Raw genomic sequence first — 20,202 nt, 5'->3', positions numbered from 1 at the left:
TCTAAACCAGGGGTAACTGTTTAAAAATAAGGCATTGCCCATTTAAGTCAGCGATGAGGAGAAATTTTTTCCGTCAGCGGGTCCCGAGTCTTTGGAACTCTCTTCCTCAAAGGGTGGTGGAAGCATAGTCTTTGAATATGTTTAAGGCAGAGGTAGATTGATTCTTGATAAGCAAGGGAGTGAAAGGTTATTGGGGGTAGGTGGGAATGTACAGCAATCAGTTCAGCCATGAACTTATTGAATGGCGAAGCAGGCTCGAGGGGCCGAGTGCTCCCAATTTGTATGTTCGTATGGACCAGCCATAAAAAATACTGTGGCTACAAGAGCAGGTCGAAGGCTTGGAATTCTGCAGTGAGTAACTCACTGCCTGACTCCCCAGAGCCTTTCCACCATCTACAAGGCACAAGTCAGGAGTGTGATGGAATACTCCCCACCTGCATGGATGGGTGCACCTCCAACAAGGCTCAAGTTGCTTGACACCATCTAAGACAAAGCAGCCCACTTCACTAGCACCCCAGCCACTAGCTTATACATTCACTCCTTCCACCATTGCTGTATTGTGGCAGCATCAGGTACTATCTACAAGATGTACTGCAGCAATCCACCAAGGCTCCTTCAACAGCACTTTCCAAACCCTCAATCTCTACCACCTAAAAGAACAAGGGGAGCAAGCGAATGGGAACACCACCACTCACAAGCTTCCCTCAAGGTCACAAACCATATTTACTTGAAAATATATCACCATTCCTTCATTGTTGTTCGGTCAAAATCCTGGCACTCTCTCCCTAACAGCCCTGTGGGTATAACTACACCATGTGGACTTCAGTGGTTTGAGGTGGAGGCTCACCACCACCTTCTCGAGGGCAATTAGGGATGGGCAATAAATGCTGTCCTAGCTAGTGACATCCACATCCTGTGAACGAATAATTAAAAAAAAGAATTGGATCCCATAGCATACGAAAACTAAATAATGTAATAAATCTGAGAAAATATTATTGGAATGTGCTACTTTCATGTGGTTTACTTACAAATACAGCCCTAACAGAATAATTAGTAAACAGAAGTATATAACAATATTTTAAGTGGTATCCTTTTACATCATTTCATCAAAGGTTTGTGTGCACAGTGAGGTAGAAGGAAGAAGCAATAATATTAAGCTGGTCAGGGAACAAATGACAAAATCCAAGACCAAGTAGATGCCAAGTCGTGCTGTGGTTTTTGGTGCGTTATCTGGAATGGACTTAGAACCAATGAATAATGATAATAAGATGGAATCTCTCGGGTTCCAGGTTCTGATACTATCCAACAACTCTGTTGGAAATTGTACATGTAAGGATGTCAGATGAGGCCAGAATCTGGCTCAGCTCTGTTGCCTCACACTATTGAATATTCAGCTAGGCTCACTTAGATGCCAACTTGAACTCAGTGGTAGCCTTAATCTAGACTGATATTCCAGAACAATACTGAGGGAAGGCTGCAGTGTTGGAGGTGTTGGATTTTGGATGACACTATTCAAAGAAGAGCAGTGGAGTTCTCCTGGTGTCCTGGAGAGTATTATGAAGTATTTAGGAATGTCCTGAAGTTGTGAAAGGTGCAATATAAATGCAAGTTCTTTCTTAGGTTCACATGTGAAGAGGTGACCACTTATAGCACGATGAGTTCAGAAGTTTGCAGGGTGATCTAATTAAGGTGGATAAAATGATAGTGATTCAATTGGTTAGAAACTGAAAAACTATTTCATTTGGTGGGGGAATTCAGAAAAAAGGAGGCATAAGCTGAAAATTAGAGCTAGGCCATTTAGGAGTGAATTAAGGAAGCATTTTTTCACATAAAAAGTAATGGAAATGCTAGAACTCTGTCTCCCCCGAAAGGCTGATCAATTGAAATTTTGAAGAGTTTTCCGAGAGTGCTTCTATTTTTAGTAAAATATGTTTTAAGGGCTTATAGTTGAATTATGGACATTGATTCATCTGGAAAGTTGAAGAGATGCTGGACTTTGTGTCTTTTTAAAAGAGGTCATCAGAAGGATTCCTGGACTTGGCTTGAAAGACACCTGTTTTCAAATAAAATACCAGCAGGGAGCTTGTTGTTTTGACTTGGGGAGATGTTTACAAAAAAGTGACAGGTCAAGATTTATGAGGTCAGGAGGCATGACTTCTGTAATGTTTTTGGTTTCACTTTGAATTGTTACAAAAGACAGTTGGCTTTTGTCTGTCAAGAAAAAACAAGCTCACCTCTCTCTCTTGGAAAGAAACCCTGCATATCCAGTGTGCCAGTCTCATCGTTCCTCCTGTATTTGATGAAAACCTGCATATTGAATGTATGGGAACTGAAACCCCTGTTGCCAAATTTCTTCTGTAAGGTCTATCTGAAACCTCTGTTACTGCATTTCTGGGAATGCCTACCCAAACTAATCTTCAACATCGCCTGGAAAGAACTGTTCTAGCAAGATCCCAGTGACAGACATCTATACGCATTTGGGATGCCAAACTGAAACAAAGGACATCTTTCCATATTTTCTCTTGCTTCTTCAAGAATTAGCAAATATTTAACCCAAGTGTTTTAATCTTTTTTTTTGTAGTAGAGCTTTAAAATGCAAATCCCTTTATTTTCTAGCTAACCAGTATGTGTGTGTGTATGTGTGTGTGAATGGGAGGGGCTAAGGTAAAAAGGGAACTTTAATATTTCAATCTGTGTGTTTCTGCTTTACTTCATTACTGGTTAAGACTTGTTTTATAATAAACTGATAATTTTGTTGTTTATTAAAGAAACCTGGCTGATGTGTTTTATTCTGGGATAAAAATAGAGTCTATGATTGACCGTATCAGTAAGTGAGAAAAAATTTAAATATATGTTGTGACCCATAGAGAAGTGAAACAAGAATAAACAGTGCACTTCTTCCACCTCGGTCGTAACATATAATTGGACTCTTTGCTGGATAAACCCAATGCGGACAACAAAACAATTGTAATTGGGGTAAAAATAATTGAAAAAGGAAAGATGAAAAGAACCAGGTTTCTTGTGTAATAGAGTAAAGCCTACACCACCAGAATGTCTTTAACAGTTACTTTGACTTTTCTAGGGATGAATGATGTATCCCTGAGTGATTTGAAGAACTTAACCAAGGTTAAGCTAATAGCATTGCCAGCAAAATTGGGGTTAGATTTAAAACCAGGAGCTAAGAAAGTAGATATAATTGAAATAATAGCAAAACATTTGCAATTGGAAGAAGAAGAAAGCAAACCAGAGGGTAGTGCAGTTGAATTAGCTAAAATATAGTTACTGATGAAGCAGCTTGAGCAGGAAAAAGAATTGAAAAAACTTGAGCAGGAACAGGAAATAGAAAAACCTAAGCTTGAACAGAAAAAAGAGAAAAAAAAATGATAAAACCTGAGCTTGAATTAGAATTGATAATGAAGAAACTTAAACTTGAGGAAAAAGAAAGGGAAAGAGAAAGAGAAGGAAAGAAATTCAAATTAAAAAAGATGGAACTAAGACAAAAGAGTGGCTTTGGCTCCAAGGAAAGTTCTGGTGAGGAAAGATCTGACTCAAGCCCAGGACCCAGTGGACAGCTGTTTAAATTTCTGCAAGCCTTCCCTAAGTTTGAGGAAAGGGACACAGAGGCATTTTTAATTTCTTTAGAAAAGATAGCCAGACAGATGAAGTGGCCAAAGGAAATTTGGACACTCCTTATGCAAAGCAGGTTGATGGGCAGAGCTCATGAAGTTTATGCCATGCTTTCTGAGGAGGCTTCTGCAGGTTATGAGATGGCAAAAAAGGCTATTCTCGCTGCATATGCATTCGTCCCTGAAACATACAAGCAGAAATTACAGAACCTTTGGAAATTATATAGAATTTGAGAGGGTAAAGCAAATTAATTTTGATTGTTGGATATGGGCACTAAAGATGGAAGCCACATATGAGAACCTTAGGGAACTAATTTTCCTGAAAGAATTTAAAAATTCACTCCCTCCGTTAGGAAGAATCCATATAGAGAACCAGAAGGTTTCAACAGCCAGACAGGCAGCAGAAATTGCTGAAGATTATGAACTTGTTTATAAGCCCAAACATTTTGTCCGTCACCCCCACAAACCCGAGAAGGATAGAAGGTGGGAGGGTGAAAGGAAGGCAAGTAGCTGGGGACAAGAAGGGACAGCACTGATGGCAGCTGTAAGGCCAAGTAAAAAAACCCATGTGAGTGCAAGAGTTGTGAATAAGATGCCTGAGAGTTATAAGGAATTCTTGTCGAAAGAAAAAGTAACTTCTTATCGCTGAAGTGAGGCAGATAAATCTATAGCTATACTTAGGAATCCAGGAGCCACCCAAACTCTTTTGCTGTGGAAAGGCATAACATTTCCACCAGCGAGTGCACCGAATGCTAAAGTTTTAGTGAATGGTATTGGTGGGGACTATATACCCTTACCTTTGTATCTGGTGCAACTAGAGGGTGACGTAATGATTGAAATGGTAACTGTAGGAGTCCATAGTTTGCCAGTAGATATAGTTCAAACAACTCCTGGGATGTAATTTGGCCAGAGCGAAGGTAGTAGCTCCTCCAGTAGTCACAGAAAAGCCAAGTGAAGTTAAAGAGACAGAACATTTGCAGGAAAAGGTTCCAGGAATTTTTCCTTCATGTGTAGTAACCTGAGCAATGGCTAAACAAGTTCCATTGTCAGAGGTAAAATTGGCACCTCAGACAGATAGCCAAATATCTGAAACTTTCTTTGGGGATTTGGATAATCCACAGAAAATGTTTAATAAGTCTTTGATCACAGCTCAGCAAGATGATCCAAAGTTAGATAAAGTGGCACAATCAGCTCTATCAGAAGCTGAGGCACAAGGAGTTCCAGAAGGCTATTATATTAAAAATGGTATTCTGATGAGGAAGTGGAGACTTCCTCACAGACCTGCGCAGGAACAATGAACGGTAGTTCATCAGATAGTAATACCGCTAAAGTATTGCCGGGAACTATTAAGGATAGCCCATGAAGTTCCTATAGCGGGACATGTGAGGATCCAGAAGACCCACTCATGTATAAGTCAATGTTTTTACTGGCCTGGTACCTCCAAGGACCTAGTGCAGTTTTGTTAAACATGCCATACATGCCAGATTGTGGGAAAACCGCAACCTGCCATAAAACTGGCACCTCTAATTCCCATACCAGTTATTGGGGACTCATTTAATAGGGTGTTGGTAGGCTGTGTAGCACCTTTACTGAAAACAAAAGTGGGACACCAATATATACTCACTATCATGGATATGGCTACTCGGTTCCCAGAGGTCATTCCCTTGAGAACAATTTCTGCTGAGGAAGTAGTGGAAAAGTTAACCCAATTCTTCACTGGATATGGATTAGTGATTGAGGTTCAGTTGGATCAAGGTTCCAATTTCATGTCTGACGTTTTTCAGCAAGTTATGGTTAATTTGGGTATATTACAGTTAAATTCTTCAGCATACCACCCACAGACACAGGGAGCTTTAGAAATGCATCATCAGAGCCTCAAAACAATGATCAGGACATATTGGCATGAACATCCCCATGATTGGGATAAAGGGTTAGAATTTCTTTTGTTTGCCAATAGGGATTCACCTGATGAATTTACCGGTTTTAGTCCTTTTGAATTAGTTTCTAGACATGTGCTGTATAACTCTATGACTCTGTGACTCTGAGAACAGAGGTCCTCTAAAACTAATCAAAGAAAGGATTTTAGAACAGAGGGATGAATCTTCTGTACTAGATTTTGTATCCGTGTTCCAGGAACATCTCACGAGAGCATGCAATGTGGCTCAGGAACACCTTAATGCTTCCCAAACAACTATGAAGAAATGGCTGACAAGTATACCAAGACCTGGCATTTCAACCAGGGGATGAGATGTTAGTATTACTACCTTTACAGGGTGAACTGTTGAAAGAATGGTTCAGTGGTCTATATAAAGTGGTCAAAAGAACTGGTAAGGTAAATTATTTGATTGACAACCCAGAACACCGGGAAAAGAATTGGCTGTGTCATATCAATATATTAAAACAATATTATCACCGGGAACTCCAGGACATCACTGCAGGAATTCCTCAGGGTAGTGTCCTAGGCCCAACCATCTTCAGCTGCTTCATCAATGACCTTCCTTCAATCATAAGGTCAGAAGTGGGGATGTTTGCTGATGATTGCACAATGTTCAGCACCATTCGCGACTCCTCAGATACTGAAGCAGTCCGTGTAGAAATGCAGCAAGACCTGGATAACATCCAGGCTTGGGCTGATAACTGGCAAGTAACATTCACGCCACACAAATTCCAGGCAATGACCATCTCCAACAAGAGAGAATCTTACCATCTTCCCTTGATATTCATTGGCATTACCATCGCTGAATCCCCCACTATCAACATCCTTGGGACCATCATTGACCAGAAACTGAACTGGAGTAGCCATATAAATACCGTGGCTACAAAAGCAGATCAGAGTCTAGGAATCCTGCAGCGAGTAACTCACCTCTTGACTCCCCAAAGCCTGTCCACCATCTACAAGGCACAAGTCAGGAGTGTGATGGAATATTCTCCACTTGCCTGGATGGGTGCAGCTCCAAAAACACTCAAAAAGCTCGACACCATCCAGGACAAAGCAGCCCGTTTGATTGGCACCTCATCCACAAACATTCACTCCCACCACCGCCGACGCACAATGGCAGCAGTGTGTACCATCTACAAGATGCACTGCAGCAATGCACCAAGGCTCCTTAGACAGCACCTTGCAAACCCACGACCTCTACCACCTAGAAGGACAAGGGCAGCAAATGCATGGGAACACCACCACCTGCAAGTTCCTCTCCAAGTCACACACCATCCTGACCTGGAACTATATCATTGTTCCTTCACTGTCGCTGGGTCAAAATCCTGGAACTCCCTTCCTAACAGCACTGTGGGTGTACCTACCTCACATGGACTGCAGCAGTTTAAGAAGGCAGCTCACCACCACCTTCTCAAGGGCAATTAGGGATAGGCAATAAATGCTGGCCTAGTCAGCGATGCCCACATCCCATGAATGAATAAAAAAAAAAGGAGGATAAGCAAACACAGATATGTCAGGTAGTAGGGACAGTGAAGGATGAAAGGGATAGTGAGGATGAGGCAGATAGAGGCCTAGACAATTCTAAACTTGAACTTCCTACTATCCTGTTAGCTAATGCTGAATTGATAGCGAGATTGGACACTCTGCTTTCATATTTAGATGCAGAGCAATGAGAAAACCTAACAAGTCTACTCATTGCATTTAAAACAGTCTGTAGGGATAACCCAGGATGTACAACCTTAACTACACATGATGTGGATGTAGGGGAATCCTTTCCTGTAAAACAGCATTCTTGTTGATTACTCCAGAGAAACAGGCTCCAGTAAAAGCAGAAATCCAATACATGCTGGAAAACCACCTAATAGAACCCAGTTGAAGCAGTTGGAGTTCGCCAGTAGTATTAGAGCCTAAACCTAATGGAGCAGCTAGACTTTGCATAGATTACGGAAAAGTTAATGCTGTAACAAAGGCAGACTCCTACCCAATCCCTCACTTGGAAGACTGTATTGACAGAGTTGACAGTGCCATGTGTTACAAGGGTTTCCATTTGTTGTTAAAATTTGAAAATCTATATTTTAAAAGTGAAAAGGGATTCTGTGGATGCTGGAATCTTGAAGAAGCTGAACTTTGGATGTTTTTCTTAAAAGAATTTATCAGAAGGTTCAGACTGAATGTAAACAAGTTTACTGGAAGGCAGCTTTTTGCACAGAACCCAGCAAGGGGTTGTGTTTTGACCTGAAAGGGTATTTGCAAGGAAATGACAAGTCAAGATTTATGGTTGTCACAAGGCTTGTTTCTGAAAGGATTTTGGTTTCATTTTGAACTGTTAAAAACAAGCAGTTGGAGTTTGCTTATTGACCTGTCAGGAGAACAGAAAGAGATCCAGCTAGCCCATCTTTCTCTTGAAAAGCAAATCCGGTGCCAAGTGTGTTTCCAGTTGCCTCCTGTATTTGAAAAATCCTGCATGTTTGCAGAAACCTTGCATCTTTGAAGGAACTTTACATCAAATGTGTGAGAATTGAAGCCTTTGTTTCTGCACACTTTATGCAAGACCTATGTGAACCTGTCTGTAGCTGCATCTCTTTGAAAGCCTACCCAGACTGATCATTGATATCGCTTGGAAAGATCTGTTCTTGGAAGATTCCATTGCCAGCCACCTATTTCATTTGGGACACATCGCCAAAACAAAAGACTTCCTTCCATACCTTCTTTTAAGCCTAAGGGTCTTTTTTTATTCCTTCTATTTCTTAGTAACAGCTTAAACATTTTTTTTTCTTTCCCAGTTAACTAGTTGTGTATGTATGTGTGTGTACATGAGGGCTAGGATAAATAAGGAGCTTTAATATTTCCATTTATGCATATGCTTTACTTCATTATTACTTAAGATTTGGTTTATAATAAATGAATAGTTTTTTTGCTTATTAAAGAAACCTGGTTGGTGTGTTTTATTCTAGGGAAAAAATAGAGTATCTGATTGACTGTTTCGGTAAGTGGGAAAATTTAAATATATGTTGTGAACTGTGGAAAAGTGGGACTGAATTAACAGTGCACTCCTCCCGCCTCCGTCGTAACACATGTTTCTTACAAAAATAGATTTGTTAAAGGAATGCTGGAAAGTTCCTTTAACACCCTGAGCTAAAGAAATATCAACCTTTGTCACACCGGATGGTCTTTTCCAGTGCCAAGTGATGCCATACAGGTGAGGGGATGCCCCAGCCACTTTTCAGAGACTAGTGAACTAAGCGGTAGCCAGTGTTTCTAACTGTGTAGTTTACCTGGATGATATGCTGGTCTATAGGGATGGATCTGATGTGGCTGCCGTCAAGTGTGGTGGCCTGCACACACGGCTTTCGCTCCAAGGAGCCACCATGATCTTATATGCAGCAGCTCATTAACATGTCCAGGGTGGATCGACCACCCGCTCCATCCCGCCACCGATGACGTGGAGGGGACGGACGAGACATCCCCGGCAACGGCATCCGGTGCCACTGCACAGGTATGCCATTGCCATTTTTAAAGGGCTTAGAGCCCTTACTGACAGTTCACATTATCAAAAGGATAGTGCACGTTACCTTATTAAAAATAGAACATAGAACATAGAAAAATACAGCACAGAACAGGCCCTTCGGCCCACGATGTTGTGCCGATCCTTTGTCCTCTGTCAAGGACAATTTAATCTATACCCCATCATTCTCCTTTATCCATATACCTATCTAAAAGCCGTTTGAAAGTCCCTAAAGTTTCTGACTCAACAACTTCCCCAGGCAAGGCATTCCATGCCCTGACCACTCTCTGGGTAAAGAACCTTCCCCTGACATCCCCCTTATATCTCCCACCCTTCACCTTAAATTTATGACCCCTTGTAACGCTTTGCTCCACCCGGGGAAAAAGTTTCTGACTGTCTACCCTATCTATTCCCCTGATCATCTTATAAACCTCTATCATGTCACCCCTCATCCTTCTCCGTTCTAATGAGAAGAGGCCTAGAATGTTCAGCCTTTCCTCGTAAGACTTATTCTCCATTCCAGGCAACATCCTGGTAAATCTCCTCTGCACCCTCTCCAAGGCTTCCACATCCTTCCTAAAATGAGGCGACCAGAACTGCACACAGTACTCCAAATGAGGCCTTACCAAGGTCCTGTACAGCTGCATCATCACCTCACGGCTCTTAAATTCAATCCCTCTGCTAATGAACGCTAACACCCCATATGCCTTCTTCACAGCCCTATCCACTTGAGTTGCAACTTTCAACGATCTATGCACATAGACCCCAAGGTCTCTCTGCTCCTCCACATGCCCAAGAACCCTACCGTTAACCCAGTATTTTGCATTCGTGTTTGTCCTTCCAAAATGGACGACCTCACACTTTTCAGGGTTAAACTCCATCTGCCACTTTTCAGCCCAGCACTGCAACCTATCCAAGTCCCTTTGCAGACGACAATAGCCCTCCTCGGTATCCACAACTCCACCAACCTTTGTATCATCTGCAAATTTACTGACCCACCCTTCGACTTCCTCATCCAAGTCGTTAATAAAAATCACAAACAGGAGAGGACCCAGAACTGATCCCTGTGGCACGCCACTGGTAACTGGGCTCCAGGCTGAGTATTTACCATCTAAGACCACTCTCTGCCTTCTATCAGTTAGCCAATTCTTAATCCAACTGGCCACATTCCCCACTATCCCATGCCTCCTGACTTTCTCCATAAGTCTACCATGGGGGACCTTATCAAATGCCTTACTAAAATCCATGTACACCACATCCACTGGTTTACCCTCATCCACTTGCTTGGTCACCTGCTCAAAGAATTCAATCAGGCTTGTGAGGCAAGACCTACCCCTCACAAAACCGTGCTGACTGTCCCGAATCAAGCAGTGTCTTTCCAGATGCTCAGAAATCCTATCCCTCAGCACCTTTTCCATCAACTTGCCCACCACCGAAGTAAGACTAACTGGCCTGTAATTCCCAGGGTTGTTCCTATTCCCTTTCTTGAACAGGGGCACAACATTTGCCACCCTCCAATCACCTGGTACCACCCCCGTCAACAGAGAAGATGAAAAGATCATTGCCAGCGGCTCTGCAATTTCATCCCTTGCTTCCCATAACATCCTTGGATATACCCCGTCAGGCCCGGGAGACTTGTCTATCTTCAAGTTATTCAAAAACCCCAACACATCTTCCCTCCTAACGAGCACTTCCTCGAGCTTACCGGTCTGTTTCACACCGTCCTCTTCAGTAATACACCCCTTCTCATTCGTAAATACCGAAGAGAAGTACTCATTCAAAACCTCACTTATCTCTTCCGGCTCAACACACAGTCTCCCGCTATTGTCCTTGACCGGACCTACGGTCCCCCTAGTCATCCTCATATTTCTGACATACGCGTAAAAGGCCTTGGGGTTTTCTTTTATCCTACCCGCCAAGCATTTTTCATGCCCTCTCTTAGCTCTCCTAATCCCTTTCTTCAGATCCTTCCTGGCCATCTTGTATCCCTCCAGAGCTATGCCTGTGCCCTTTTTCCTCAACCTTATATACGCATCCTTCTTCTTCCTAACAAGACTCTCAACCTCTCTTGTCAACCACGGTTCCCTCACATGACCATCCCTTCCCTGTCTGACAGGGACATGCTTATCAATGGCCCCTACTATCTGCTCCTTGAAAAAGTTCCACATTTCGACCGTGCCCTTCCCTGCCAGCATATGCTCCCAACTTATGCTCCTCAGTTCCTGCCTGACAGCATCATATCTACCCTTCCCCCAATTGTAAACCTTGCCCTGTTGCACATACCTATCCCTCTCCATTACCACAGTGAATGCTACAGAATTGTGATCACTATCTCCAAAGTGCTCGCCCACCAACAGCTCTATCACTTGCCCTGGTTCATTACCTAGTACCAAATCCAATATTGCCTCCCCTCTGGTCGGGCAGTCTACATACTGAGTCAGAAAAGCTTCCTGGACATACTGCACAAACACTACCCCATCCAAACTATTCGATCTAAAGAGTTGCCAATCAATATTTGGGAAGTTGAAATCCCCCATAATTACTACCCTGTGACTTCTGCTCCTTTCCAAAATCTGTTTCCCAATCTGCTCTTCCACCTCCCTGCTGCTATTGGGGGGCCGATAGAAAACTCCCATCAAGGTGACTGCTCCTTTCCTGTTCCTGACCTCAACCCACAGTGCCTCAGTCGGCAGATCCTCCTCGAAAATTCTTTCAGCAGTTATTACACTATTTCTAACTAACAATGCCACCCCCCCACCTCTTTTACCACCATTCCTAATCTTATGAAAACATCTATAACCAGGTACCTCCAAGAACCATTCCTCCCCCTCACCTATCCACGTTTCAGTGATGGCCACAACATCGTAGTCCCAAGTGCCCATCCACACCTTCAATTCACTCACCTTATTCCTGATGCTTCTTGCGTTGAAGTATACGCACTTTAACCCTTCTCCGTGCCCATCTGTCCTCTGCGACAGTGCTACCTTCCCCAATACCTCACTACACTCTTTGTCTTTCTGAGTGGACCCACTGGTCCCTGGACTACAAGTCCGGTTCCCATCCCCCTCCCAAACTAGTTTAAACCCTCCCGAACAGTACTAGCAAACCTCCCTCCCAGGATATTGGTGCCCCTCTGGTTCAGATGCAGCCCGTCCTGTTTGAACAGGTCCCATCTTCCCCAGAATGCAGTCCAATTATCCAAGAACTGGAAGCCCTCTCTTCTACACCATTCCTGCAGCCACGTGTTCAGCTGTGCTCTCTCCCTATTCCTAGCCTCACTATCACGTGGCGCCGGCAACAAACCAGAGATAACAACTCTGTCCGTCCGAGCTTTCAGCTTCCAGCCTAACTCCCTAAACTCACTTCTAACATCTGTGCCACCCTTCCTTCCTACGTCGTTGGTGCCAATGTGCACCACGACCTCTGGCTGCTCCCCCTCCCCTTTAAGGATCCTGAAGATGCGATCACAAACATCACGGACCCTGGCACCAGGTAGGCAACAAACCATCCGTGCGTCTCGCTTGCGCCCACAGAACCGCCTGTCGGTACTCCTCACCATCGAGTCCCCGATGACTAGTGCTCTCCCATTCTCCCTCCTTCCCTTCTGAGCCACAGTGCAGGACCCCGTGCCAGAGGCCCGTTCACTGCAGCCTGCCCCCGATAGGCCGTCCCCCCCAACAGTATCTAAAACTGTATACTTGTTGCTGAGGGGAACGACCACAGGAGATCCCTGCACTGACCTCTTCCCACCTCTAACTGTTACCCAGCTGCCTTTGTTTTGTGGAGTAACGACATCCCTGTAGCTTCTATCTATCACCCCCTCAGCTTCCCGAATGATCCTCAGTTCATCCAGCTCCAGCTCCAGTTCCCTAACACGGTCTGATAGGAGCTGGAGACGGATGCACTTCCAGCAGGTGAAGTCGGCAGGGTCACCGGAGGTTCCCCTCACCTCGAACATACTGCAGGAGGAGCACTGCACTCCCCTGGCTGCCATTTCTTTTACTCAATTACCCCTTAATTAAGTACAAATATAGATATTAACAAAAACAGTGAATAAAATAAGTGCAGAAATATTCCCAGCTCCTCTCCCACCACCCCCCCCTCCAATAAACATACACTTCATTCCTGCCCTTCCCCCCCCTGAAATACTTACCTTGAATATATGACCTTCCTCCACCCCTGCAAAGTTCAGAACCTTTTACTTTTACCCCTTCCCATCATCTCCTCGACCAACAAATAAGTTTGACCCCGCTTCCCAACCCCACCCCGCACTGATAAACTTACTTCCTCCCCCCTCCCCATAGGTGTCGCGCCTTGTTTCCTCGGATGAGGTTCTGAAGGCGCGTCAGTGCCGGCTGTTAGGATGAAGTTCCCCCATTGGGCCCTCAAGATCGCAGGTGAGTACATGTAAATGTGTTAATGCTTATTGTGGCCTCGTTGCTGAGTGGCGGGGGGCTGCTAAGAGACCTCGCCGCCGCCGGCAAGAACGGGCCAGGCCTTGCCGGCGTCGACATCCGTGGCGGGCCTCATCCGGGCAATATTCATGTCCCCCCGCGCCACAGATCCCGATGTTGAGGCCCCTATAAAATCCAGCCCATAGTGACACTTGGAAGGACCACTTGGTACAACTGGGGGCTTTGTTTGGAAACTTGCATTTGGCTAATTTGGTGATAAACTTTGTAGAAAATTTCAAGAACCAGAATGCAAGACTATTCCTATAAATTAAAGATCATCCACATTGTGGGCAAAAATAATGTTATTGCAAATGCTTTATCTAGAATCTAACTTTGTTGCGTTATCTAAATGCAAAGGTGGTACAAAGCAGAACTGTATTAATTACAAAGAAAGAGTGAATGGGTATGAGTGTGAAAATATGTTTTAAAATGTTTCCATCTTCTGTTTTTTCATACTTTGTAATGAAACACATTTAAAAATGGTGTTTCATTCGTCCAAGGGTGGGGTTGTTACGAGAGTGCTTCTATTTTTTGCAAAATAAGTTTTAAGGACTGATAGTTGAACTATGGACATTGATTCATCTGGAAGCTTGAAGAGATGCTGAACTTTGTGCTTTTTAAAAAGATGTCACTGGAAGGTTTCCTGGACTTGGTTTGTAAACGATCCCTGACTGGAAGGCACCTGTTTTCAGATAAAATACCAGCAGGGAGCTTGTTGTTTTGACTTGGGGAAATGTTTACGAAGAAGTGACAGGTCAAGACTTATTGAGGTCAGTAGGCTTGACTTCTGGAATGTTTTTGGTTTCACTTTGAATTGATACAAAAGACAGTTGTTTTTTGCCTGCCAAGAAGAACCCAGCTCATCTCTCTCTCTCTTGGAAAGAAACCCTGTATATCCAACGTGTCCGTCTCCCCTTTTCTCCTTTATTTGAAGATGCTCTGCTTATCGAATGTATGGGAACTGAAACCCCTGTTGCTGCATTTCTGCTGTAAGGTCTATTTGAAACCTCTGTTATTGCATTTCTGGGAAAGCCTACCCAAACTGATCTTCAACATTACCTGGAAAGAACTGTTCTAGGAAGATTCCAATGGCAGCCGTCTATACGTATTTGGGACGCCAAACCAAAACAAAGGACATCTTTCCATGGGCTGGATTTTACCAGCCCTCCAATGTTGGGGGTTGTGGTGGGGGGTCCGGAAAATATCTCTGGGAAAGGCCCGCCATGAGCCTCGATGGCGGAAAGGCACCACCCCATATTACCGGCAGCGGCGAGGCCTCCAGGCAGCTTTCCCGTTGCTCGGCAATGGGACCTTCATTTAAATATATAGAAACATGTTTATTAATGAATAAGTACTTACCTCGTCACGACGGCCTCCCGGTTGCCAGAACTCGCACACCTTTGGATAACCATTTGGACATCCAAGACTGAACACTGGTGGGGAGGAGGGAGAAGTTACGTTTTGAGGGCAGGAATGGGTGGAGTGTGGAAAACTCTTGTAATTGCTGTTGGAGATGGTGGGAAGGGGAGAAGATGAAAGTGAATAAAGTTCAGGGAGAAAGGTCGGGATTGGAAGTTAAGTATTTTTGGCGGGGGAGAGACCAATCAATAAAGTCTTTTGTTATGGGAGGGAGGGAGGGTGGGAGAGGGGCTTGCATCATTTATTAAATTTTTCACATTAAAGTTTTCAGGTCCTGCTCCCATAAAAATTTAAATCGAAATAAAGGGCTCGATGCCCTTTAAAAATGGCGCCGGTACCTGTGCGGTGGTGCTGGACGTCATTGCTGGGGATGGTGCGCCCGCTCCCTCTACGTCATCAGGGGTAGGTGTTCCGGCTCCGCGGAGTGAATCCTGCGCCTGCACCTCAACATCCTTGAAGCTGTCGCCAAGATTGGTGGCGAGCTGTAAATATTCCAGCCCATATCTTCTCTTTCTTCTTCAAGAATTATCAAGTATTTAACTCAAGTGTTTTTTTGTCTGGAAAAATTTCTCCTCTCTGTCCTAAAAGGGCGACCCATAATTTTCAAACAGTGCCCCCTAGTTCTGGACTCACCCACAAGAGGAAACATCTTTTCCATATCCATCTTGTCAAGACCCTTCAGGATCTTATATACTTCAATAAATTCTCCCTTCACTCTTCTAAACTCCAGTGAAAATAAGCTCAGTCTGTCCAACCTTTCCTCATAAGACAACTCGCTCATTTCAGGTATCAATCTAGTAAACCTCCTCTGAACCGCCTCCAATGCATTCATCTCCTTCCTTAAATAAGGAAACCAAAACTGCACACAGTATTCGAGCTGTGAGCAGCCAATTGTTCTTGATTATCTGAAAGCACAAAAGCCTGAGGGGATGGGAGGTGTGAGGGAATGAGGAGTGAAAAGCAGGAGTTCCATGGTCACAACATCTGCAGTTTCCATTTCATGGCACCTTTCAGGATGAGGGTGAGGAGTGAATGGAAAAAGTGTATAAAGCAGCAACTTACCATCATCCTCGATGGTCTCAGCAGCGGTGGGTACCACTGGCTTTTTGGTATTGTTCCCAAAAGATTTGTTGGATCATCTTCTTGAGGGTGCAGAGGGGATGCAGACATGCTAATTATCCGCCAGTCCTTTAGCCTGTTGTGTACCACCTTCTCTTGCAAGAGAGAGGCAGAATGTCAGTGTATGTCAGTGTGCCTCTGTGATGTGCCTGCCATAGCTAAATAGCTGTAGGTTTGGGGAGGCATGGAGAGGTGTGTGTGCAGTTGGCATGATTGGAATCTGTCTATAGGTGTGTGTAATATGAGGATGTTAGGGATAAGTCCTGAGTACCAATGTGTGCTGCTGGGTGAGTGATAGGGGTGTGGTGCATTGAGCAGTGTGAGAGGTGTGTGGTGTGGTGAGTCTGAGATGTGATGTGCTGATGCATTCACTCACCTTGACCACCTGAGTGAGGTCATTAAACTTTTTCTGCACTGTCTCTTGTCCTCAGGGCGATACTCTGGGCATTAATTACCCTTGCCACCTTCTCCCATTCCCTTCTGAGACTCCATCTCAAAGGCTTCCCTGGTGGAAGCATATCTTCTCCCTTGGCATCCACTCTCTGGCCAGTGCCTCAAGGGTGTCGTCACTGAAGCAGTGCTGTGACATCTCCCTTGACTCTGTACTCCAGCAGCCTGCAGTGCATTAGTGAAGCTTGTCCTTTATAGGGATGCGTCTTTAAAAAGGAGAATGCTGCCTGAAGTACGTGATTTGATCACAATGCTGGTTGCACCTCTGAGGTGTTCAGAAGCTGCCACCAGTGCTACAGAGAGCACTGCAACATGGGTGAGGGAACTAAATGTAACATTTCCAAGTTTGCAGACGAAACAAAGCTGGAGGGGCAGTGGGGTGGGACGGTGGGGGTGGGGGGGGAAGTGAGCTGTGAGGAGGACGCAAAGAGGCTCCAATGTGATTTCGACAAGTTGGGTGAGTGGGCAAATGCATGGCAGATACAGTATAGTATGGATAAATGTGAGGTTATCCACTTTGGTTGTAAAAACAGAAAGGCAGATTATTATCTGAAGGGTGATAGATTGGGAAAGGGGGAGATGCAACGAGACCTGGGTTGTCCTTGGACACCAGTCGCTGAAAGCAAGCATTCAGCTGCAGCAAGCAATTAGGAAAGCAAATGTTATGTTGGCCTTCATTGCAAGAGAATTTGAGTGCAGGAGCAAGGATGCCTTACTGCAGTTATACAGGGCCTTGGTGAGACCACATCTGGAGTATTGTGTGCAGTTTTGGTCTCCTTATCTGAGGAAGGATGTTCTTGCCATGAAGGGAGTGCAAAGAAGATTTACTAGGCTGATTCCTGGGATGGCAGGATTGACATGATGAGAGGTTGAGTCGACTAGGCTTATATTCAGTAGAGTTTAGAAGAATGAGAGGGGATCTCATAGAAACCTATAAAATTCTAACAGGACTAGACAGGCTAGATGCAGGGAGGATGTTCCCAATGGCTGGGGAGTCCAGAACCAGGGGTCACAGTCTCAGGATATGGGGTGTGCCATTTAGAACCGAGATGAGGAGAAATTTCTTCACTCAGAGGCTGGTGAACTGGTGGAATTCTCTACTACAGAAGGCAGTGGAGGCCAAGTCATTAAATATATTCAAGAAGGAGATAGATATATTTCTTAATGCAAAAGAGATCAAGGGATAGGGGGCGAAAGCGGGAAGAGGGTACTGAATTCGATGATCAGCCATGATCTTTTTTGAATGGCGGAGCAGGCCGAATGGCCTACTCCTGCTCCTATTTTCTATGTTTATATGGATCCACTTGGGGCACTGTACAATCATGGAAATGAGGTGGGCACACCAATTTTAGAAGGCTCAAGAATCATTGGCTCCCACACCCAAAAAACAGGGCTGTCCAATTTCTAGCCCATTTAGTTTTGCTCATGTTGATAAACTCTTGTGAAAGCAGATGGTTTATCCAATTTGGGTTTGGTAAAAGGAAGTTCTCCTCTACTTGATCATTAATTTCTTACTCGATTGAAATGAATTCAATACTAGCATGTAAAGTCGGTCACGTAAAGCCTTGCTTGATTTGAGATATTCTCTGAATAAAGAAAACAATGGTAGAAAACTGGAAAATAATATATTTTTGTTACAGGACATTGGTGTGCGAACATCAAGTAGTTATCAAGACTGCAGACTCATACCACAGCTATACTTAGAACACATCTGAAGTCAAGCAGTGAGATGTATCACTGACCACACTCACTAAAAGAAAAATAGACCTTTCTAAGTTCAAAGATCCCCTAAGACATTAATAACACTGAGACACTGAGTGAACTAAACAGGGTGAGAAGAATTGCAATGAGTAAATTTAAGCATTTTAAAAGCTTACTTGAGAATTTTATATCATTGCATTTCTTTATAATCTTAAGGTTTCTGCAACAGAAAAGTAGATATGCTCATTTTTTACAATGAATGAAACATTTTCAAAGCAAATGTTTCTTTAATAATATGTAGCTAAAGGACATTTTTTGGAAGGAGTGATTCTGCAAGTCATTTACTGAAACCATAAGCATTAGTCATAGTCGATGAGAGCAATTTGTTGCAGCAAAGCTGGTGAACATACAACTGTTACGTACGAAGTAAATTGCGAACCTCTTCTTTCACCCAGTAAAACCACATACAGCTTTCCATCAATAGGGACAATAAGATTTCATATGAGTCATGAGCTGAGGGTTTACCATTTGCAGCAAGCTATGACATTTGAGTCATTCTGCTACCTTCCTAAGATTTGTCACAGTTTGGATCAATCCCATCAGCACACACTTCCATTCTATTTTACTCAATAATGTATGCAGTTGTTATACATAAATGCTTTACAGGTGTTTGTCTTCATTCATTTTCAGCTGTCATATCAATGAAGTTCTTACAATCAAAATTTTACAGCGGAGTTCTGTAATTGTATGATCTATTTGGTAGATTTTTCTTTTGCCTCGTCCAAGTCCATTCATTAAGTGAGCCCTCAGTCCCTATGAGCATCATGTGCCTGCAGGATGGTGACTCAGCATTGGCACTGGCACTAGCACTGACACAAGTGCCGGCTCCCAACTCCCTCAACAGTGTAGAGATAAGTGAAAACACTTCACAAGGGCAGGTAAGGATAGCATGCCATCACATTCTCCTTGTTCTCCCTGCCCATCCTGAACATGGCCACACTCCACTGTATTATAGCAACATTCATACTACTAACTCTTCACACTACACCATGAGTGAGTGCCAACAAGTCCCCCAACACACACACACAGTGGCGCAGTGGTTAGCACCGCAGCCTCACAGCTCCAGCGACCCGGGTTCAATTCTGGGTACTGCCTGTGTGGAGTTTGCAAGTTCTCCCTGTGTCTGCGTGCGTTTCCTCCGGGTGCTCTGGTTTCCTCCTACATGCCAAAGATTTGCAGGTTGATAGGTTAATTGGCCATTATAAATTGCCCCTAGTATAGGTAGGTGGTAGGGAAATACAGGGACAGGTGGGGATGTGGTAGGAATATGGGATTAGTGTAGGATTAGTATAAATGGGTGGTTGATGGTCGGCACAGACTCGGTGGGCCAAAGGGCCTGTTTCAGTGCTGTATCTCTAAACTAAACTAAACTACCTAGCACAACCCAAAAGCCCCTTCCTCCACTCAAACATCCTCAATCTCCACATCTCTCACTTCACCTCTCCCAGCATAATTGCCATGCAATCCTTAACCTTATCCTTACAAATACAACCTTACAAACATAGAACATTTACGGCACAGCAGGAAGCCATTCAGCCCGTCATGTCTGTGCCAGCCGAGAAAGAGATATCCAGCCTAATACCACCTTGCAGCTCTTGGTCTGTAGCCCTGCAGGTTTCAGCACTTCAACTGCATATCTAAGTATTTTTTAAATGTGATGAGGGTTTCTGCCTCTACCACTCATTCAGGCAGTGAGTTCCAGATCCCCAGCACCCTCTGGGTGAAAAAAATTCCCTTCAACTCCCATCTAATCCTTCTACAAATTACCTTAAATCTATGGCCCCTGGTTATTGACCTCTCTCCTATCCAATCTATCCAATTATTCAATTTTCCCACAGCCTCCTCTGTTCCAAATAAAAGGCACCCAGCCTATCCAATATTTCCTCATAGCTGAAATACTCCATTCCTGCCAACATCCTCCTAAACCTT

This window comes from Heterodontus francisci, chromosome 1 (assembly GCF_036365525.1).
Source record: "Heterodontus francisci isolate sHetFra1 chromosome 1, sHetFra1.hap1, whole genome shotgun sequence".
Lineage (NCBI taxonomy): Eukaryota > Metazoa > Chordata > Chondrichthyes > Heterodontiformes > Heterodontidae > Heterodontus > Heterodontus francisci.
This window is presented reverse-complemented; position numbering follows the sequence as displayed.